Source organism: Myotis yumanensis, unplaced genomic scaffold (genome assembly GCF_028538775.1).
Source record: "Myotis yumanensis isolate MYYU_CA2020_CCGP unplaced genomic scaffold, mMyoYum1.0.hap1 SCAF_1, whole genome shotgun sequence".
Classification (NCBI taxonomy): domain Eukaryota; kingdom Metazoa; phylum Chordata; class Mammalia; order Chiroptera; family Vespertilionidae; genus Myotis; species Myotis yumanensis.
The window spans coordinates 77,234,322-77,241,607 of record NW_027223752.1 but is presented as its reverse complement, the minus strand read 5'-3'; positions in this window follow the sequence as shown (position 1 = coordinate 77,241,607).

Here is a 7,286-nt window from a genome sequence, read left to right as displayed (position 1 = left end):
ATTCCCAAATTTCTTTTCATTCTTTTTTTTCACAATTTCCAAAACTGCTCTCTATTTTATTATTTTAAAAATTTATCTTTATTTTTGAAAGTATTATAGATGTCCCCCTTTTTCCCCATTGATCCCCTCCACTCTGCAGCCACTCCCCCACCTCCAGGCCTTCACAGCACTATTGTCTGTGTCCATGGGTTACGCATATCTATAATAATAAAAGCCTAATATTCTAATTAGACCAAAGGACCTTCTGGACAAAGCCGGGGCTGCGAGGGAAGCCTGGGTCCCGGGTGCCAGAGGGAAACCAGTGCCAGCAGCTGGGGAAGGAAGGCCTACTCTTGCAGGAATTTCATGCATTGGGCCTCTAGTATGCATATAAATCTTGAAGAGTGAGATCTTTCAAGTCTCTCAATCTTGCTCTTCCTTTCCAACATGACTAAAATTCACATCTTATTTAGGAGCCCATAATATCTTCTATCTTCAATTAGTAAATATTTCTGACTTATTTTTTTACAGGTTTGAATGTGTATTTATTTATTTATTTATTTATTTATTTATTTATTTATTTACATTAACACTCCCTTTCCTTGCCTGGGAAGGCTGGCAAGCCCAAAGGAGTGTGCACACCCCTCAGTCAGGGAAGAGCCGCTCAGGAGTTATTTTTTGCCATATTCCTGTTTTCTGTGTATTTTCTTCAACTGCTCACTGCTTCAGCTTCTGCTGCTGGCTGACCACCATCCTAACACTATTTGTTTGCCAATTTGGTGAGACAAAGAAAGAGCTATTAGTCCAACATAAAGAAGAAAGTATGAACTCGGAAACTTGCTTTTTTTTTTTTTTTAGCTGTAAAGTGCATAGAAAATACCTAGTCAAATTTCTAACAGGAATTCATTCCTTTCCTTTGCTCTTTGATATGTCATATTTGAAGAACTGTTGGACTTCATGTAGTTTTACTTAAGTTCTGTAAACAGGATGAGACTACTGTTTCTTTTTGTGAAGACTCTGCCTAAAGGACTCTTTCATATTATGGCTTCTTTTTTCCATATAGAATAGAATAATAAATTTCAACACTCCCTTTATTGGTGATGTATTGATTTAGATGCACTGTTTGCATTATTTCTATTTCTCTGGTTCTGGCAGTATGGGCTTTCCTTGTCCAGAAGTGGGGAATCTAATGCGGTCTTTAGCCCTGGGGTTGATGAGGAGCCCCAGACCAGCTCTGATTTGGTCTTTGTTGACTCTACTAGGATGGGCTTTAGTCATTTTGCTCCCATTTTCCAGGGGCTGAGTGCCCTCTGGGAAAATGACCCTCCACACTGCCTAATCTGTGTCTGCCTGCATAGACACCTGCTCTCTAGTCCTCAGAAGTCTGCACTGTGTCTTCCTTGTCTTTGCTCCTTCAGGATGATTTTTTTTCAGCCCCACTTCCTCTGGTCATGATGATCTCCTCAGACTCTAAATGTCTCAATTCTTCCCATGTGGTTTGAGCGTTCTCAGTTTGTCTGGCTGTCCCAGTTCTGGTTATGACAGTAAGAGAAACCCAGATGTGCTCTTCTATTGGAAAAAGAGAGGTTTAATCAGGAAAATGATGATTTCATAAGAACTTTTTAACTCTACTGAAAAGCATGAAGAAAGCTCCTCTGGATCATTTCATCTAGAGGTCAATACTTCCAGGAACTCAAGATCGTCTGACGAAACCTCAGAAGGATGTCTTATAGCCCTGGTTTATTACCAGCCTCCCCCTCAACTGTGTGCACTCCTTGGCTGATAGGTGCAAGTGGGAAAGAGTAGGAAGGTAGTCCCAGTCTGCTTCTGCATTGTTTCTCACTTGCTCACCATTGGCCTTTATACTTTGCTGTCTTGCCCCATGGAGACTAGCCGCACACTTAATATGTGGAGGGGATCAATCAAGGTCCCAACAGGAAGCAGCAGGCACATTCAAAGGAGGCTTATTCAGGAGAGTTCAACAAACAGGCTATTCATAAGGGTGTAGACAAACCAACAAAAGATGGTGAGGTATCTCCAGCACTGGCAACAGATGGGAGTCTTCACCAGAGGCTCGAAGGAGCAGAAGGAGGGAAATACTACCAGAACCCTAAGAAATAGCTGTCACTATACCATAGTAGGAACTATGGTCTTTTCAAGAGGGAAGGAGCCACTATCTACTCTTGGTCACTCAAGGAAGGACTTCTGATTTCGTTCTGCCTCCTTCTCCTTCCATCCTCATGTTTCCTAAACATATCTTCCAAGTGCCTCCCATTAGTTGAATCCAACCAAAAGGCGAAGGGAAAAGGAGCTAGAAGGACCCAATGAGCAGAGGCCAGCCTCCCATGAGACAGAGCAGGATGGGTAGTGTGGAAAGTGCCTCTGGAGTGCTGATGCTGAAGCTGTCTAGCACACGGGTAATTGATCCTCAGCTGACATTGCCTCTTTACTCCATAAGAGGGCTCCATGGGAGTGAATGGAATGGGTCCATGAAGTCTCTTAGACACTGATACTATGTGGGGTCTCCCTGGGTCTTTGGCTTGCAGATTCATCTCACAGCCTCTCAGCCACCAGCATCTTGGGGGAAGTTGCTCCCTGTCAACGTGCATTGATGCCAAATCTGCAGTTTTCTTTGATGCTCTTTTTAGTTGTATTCCTTTTAGCAATGAACATCCAACCACAGCCAAATTCCTCTCCTCCACTCTCTTTCCCTAGAAATTAACCTTGTTTATGAGACATGTCTAGTTATATTGAAAGCCTTAGAAGGATTCAGCCCTCCTCACTCACCTCAACACACACACACACACACACACACACACACACACACACACCCCTATGTGGATAACTTGAAAACAGGTCCTTTTGATCTTGGGAGAGAGAAACAGACCCTCAGGATTGGGATTGAGATGTTGCTGAATTAAGTATCAGGAGACTCATGTAGCCTCTTATGAGTGTGTGTAGCTTATAATTCAACATTTATTTTGGACATAATTCAGTAACTTCTACATTCACAGACCCAATGTACTATTGGATCAGAGAAACGTACTATTAGCTGCAGATATAGACTCTAAAACGTACACGGCGTGTGCATGGGGGGGAGCAACATTGAAAGCAAAGTGTGTCACTCTATGCATACACTTCTTTAATTCTTTGTCAAGTGGGAATGTTTAGACATCTCTAAAGGAGAGGCTTGGAGATGGTGACCTCTCCTAGGACACAATTTCTTGCCACAGCGATTGAAAAGGAGCAGTGGCAGGGCCGCTTGCCCCTCCGGCAGGCCTCTGCTTCTGTGAGGGGAAACTCGAGCTGGGAGATGGCTGGTTCGCGCTGGGACACTTGCCAAACCTCAGAAGGAGCATGATGAAACCCTGGAGGGAGATCAGCCCCGGCGCTGACCCTTTGACAGGGGCCCTGCTGAGAGACGCTCTTGCCCTCCCTTGGCGAGCCAAGGACCTCGAGAAGCTGTCTTCCCTGGATGAGAGACTCCTGAGTTTCTTTCTTTTTTTTAAAATATATTTTTAAATTGATTTTTTAAAGAGAGGAAGGGAGAGAGATAGTTAGAAACATCGAAGAGAGAGAAACATCGATCAGCTGCCTCCTGCGCATCTCCTACTGAGGATGTGCCCGCAACCCAGGTACATGCCCTTGACCGGAATCAAACCTGGGACCTGTCAGTCCGCAGGCCGACGCTCTATCCACTGAGCCAAACCGGTTTTGGCAACTCCTGAGTTTCTTACACCACAAAACCATGGGCTTCTGCACCATGTGCTAAGCGGCATGTTTCCTAAGGCTCTGAAGGCTAATGTTTTTTGCACCCTGGTTCTATGGGGGTTACTAGTCATTTCTCTAGAAACTAGGGTGACTGACTCACCTGGCTTGCCTGGGACTGTCCCAGATTTAGCGTTGGAAGTTTGGGGTCCCGGAGATCCCTTCACTAGGTTCCCAGGAATCGATAAACTGGACACACTTACTCCTGTCCCACAGAGCACTTGGGGTGGTTGGGGGCAAGCTGAGTTTCAAGTGCAGTGATACATGTTAGAGCTTTTTGTAGATTATAAAGCACTATGCAGACATACTTCTTTTGGTTGTGTCATGCTTTCTTCATTGACAATCCCTGACCCTGGGCATGTGTGGGTCTATGGAACTAATAAATATATTAATTCTATATATTAAATAATAATTTACTATCGTTAATAATTTAACATAATAAAATAAATAAATATTAAGATTATTAAGTATCTTCTGTGTCCATTAAATATTGTGCTAAGTACTTTATAAACACCATTATTTTTATTTAATTCATTTTTTTATGATGTTGGTTTCAGGTGAACAGTTTATGGTTAGAAAATCATATACTTTACATAGTGATCCCCTCGATATTTCCAGCACGCATCTGGCGCCATATATACTTATCTCAATATTATTGACGGTATTCCCTATGCTTTACTTACTTCCCTGTGACTATTTTGTAACTGAAAATTTGTGTTTCTTAGTCCCTTACTCTCTTTTACCCAGTGTCCCAACCCTTTCCCCCTCTGGCAACCACCAATTCTCTTTCTGTATCTATAAGTCTTAAACATCATCATTTTTAATCCTTCTAAAGATTATGTGAAATAGTTGTTATTATTATTTCTTATTGCTCCTAGAGCTGATTTCCTTAATATGAGAGTCCTATTCTGTTTAAATTCAGGGCTGAGGAAAAGAGGTGAACTAGTATACTAGTAAATTACAGGTCTGGCTCCTGGAATGGGCCTGTTATTTTGGTAATCAACACTAATCCTGTGCGAAGACTTTTAGCTCGTCAGCTCTTGAGGACAGCCATAAGCCCAACCTGCTCTTGGTAGCTCTGCTCAGACGGTGAGGTCTGCAGGTCTAGTTTAGGCCCATTTGGCACAATCCAGCATCCTGAGAGGCCACAGGAGTGCAGGCTCAACTCTATTGTAATATATACACCTGAAAGCTTATATATTTTTCCTTGATAATGAAAAGAGTTCCCAAATAATGTTACTAAAATTATTGTACAGACATAAAAATAATTTTCTAAAATACATATTTATCTTTACGATTTATCCTTTTAATTATATTTTCATTCAATTTTTATTTATTTGTGGTCAAATTTAGACCTTTATCCAAGCATTCATCTTTTTCTTCTCTTTGAGTTACTAATATATGTATTTTTTTCAATGCACTTCTTACCAACTCACCTTCACCTACTAGATTCACCTATTAGATTCATTAAAGTCCATAGATTATCCTTGATGAATTTGATGCTACAATTAAATCATTATGTTAAACCACTTATCAAGAGATGCTTCCTCAAGGCAATTGGATCCCATGCTCAAGGCACCAATTTGCTCATAAAAAGATTCTGAAGGAAGATCTTTTATTCTATGATAGCAGCTAAATTTGATTATGTTATCCAAAGAAAAAATTTGTCTATTAGTCAAATCAAAGTCCTCAGAGCTTTCAAAGAAAACAATTTTCCTTATATTTAAGGATTCTTGTGTGTACATGAAATTTCTTAACCATCCAAAGTAATACTAGAAACAATTCAGTATTTCTTCCAAATGTTGTTAAAACAACTTCTTAGATTAATGGGTTATAAGCCTGAGCCAAACTTTATTTCCAGCTCGCCACAGGGAAAAGACTTTTATGTGTGCTGATTGAAGATTCTCTTAGGGATTTTATAGGAAAAGAGAATGGTTAATCATGTTAAACTGGATACAAGAAAAAATAATGTCTGTTAAAAATTATTAGGCTAACCAGTCAGCTAGGTGGGTAACCCTGGCTTCCCAGAAGTCCTTAATCTCATTTAGGTCTATCAGAAAAGTGCTCAAGCATTTTAACAGCAATGCCGATTACTTCCCAGAGGAGGTTGTGAATTATACCATGCAAAAAAGTTCTTCCCCAGACTAAATTCAGGATGATTTTTATTCTCAATTGGAATATAACTTTTGTACCAAACATTACCAGCAGTTTTTTTTTCTAAAATAATATTTTTTCTTAATATTTGATTTAAGGTGGTTAGCCCTTTTTTGGGAATAAAACTGTCAAATGTTTCGTACCTCTAAAATAATGTTGCAAGATTTGAAAAATGTGAAAGTCAGACAAATGCAACACTTCTGATAAACAGTAGAGTTTCATAACAGATAGAGCACTAAAGTAAGCTGCAAATGTGATTTTAAAACTAGCCAGTAGTGTCTAGAATCTAGATCTAGACTCTAGATCTACCTACAAACTTATAGGAAATACATGGTAAAACATACCATGGAGGGACAATGAGTAATATCCAGAGCATGGGAATTCTATAGGACTAAAAACCTGGTTTCTTCTGCTGGTGTTCTTGTGCCAGCGTCTAGAAAGGTTCAGGAAATCTGGAGAAGGGCTGTGTGTAACTTAATAAAGAGTCCAGAGACAAAGCATAATTTTGAAAGGCATTAGGGGTCAGAGGAGCCTAGCTAAAGAAACTAAGATCTCCTCATCTCAGGACCCCTAGTTTTTTTAGTAACACAATTTGTCCTAAGGCAAGGTGGAGATATACACTTCAAAGGATAGGGTTAGGTACAGAATTTATTGTCGGATTGGAAGAATTTGCCTACGGCTGTTCAGGTGTTTGGCCAGTAGGAGGCAATAACATGTAGATTAAGATGCCCTGAGCTGTCTGGCAGCAAGCAATCATCCCTTTCCAGGTTTGGGGAAATGCCCTTGCTACTCCAGATGATTCAGCCCTGCTGACATGCTGGAATTGGCTTCTGGCATTCTTCCACCAATTGCAAGGAAGGAGAGAGAGAGAGAGAGAGAAAGAGAGAGAAATATCTATAAGAAACACTAGTCAATCACAGCATATAGATCTTTCTTGGATCCTGATTCAAACAAAAACACTATAAAATAAAATTATGGCATAGGAAGTTGAAAATTTGAACTCTTACTGAGATTTAATGATATCAAGGGATTATTATTAAATTTTAAATTGTGATAATGGTGTTGAGTTTATATGTAAATAAATCAACCTAGGCTGGCTGGTGTGGCTCAGTGGCTGAGTGTCAACCCATGAACCAAGAGGTCATCAGTTCGATTCCTAGTCAGGGCACATGCCTGGGTTGTGGGCTTGATCCCCAGTGGAGGCATGCAGGAGGCAGCTGATTGATGTTCTCTCTCTCTCTCTCCCTTACTCTTTCTCTAAAATCAATTAAAAATTTTAAAAATCAACCTTAAGGCTTAGAGATTCATAAATGAAAAATTTGCAGATAAAATTATATGATCTCTGGGATTTGCTTCAAAATAGTATAAGAAGAAGATAAGTAAGA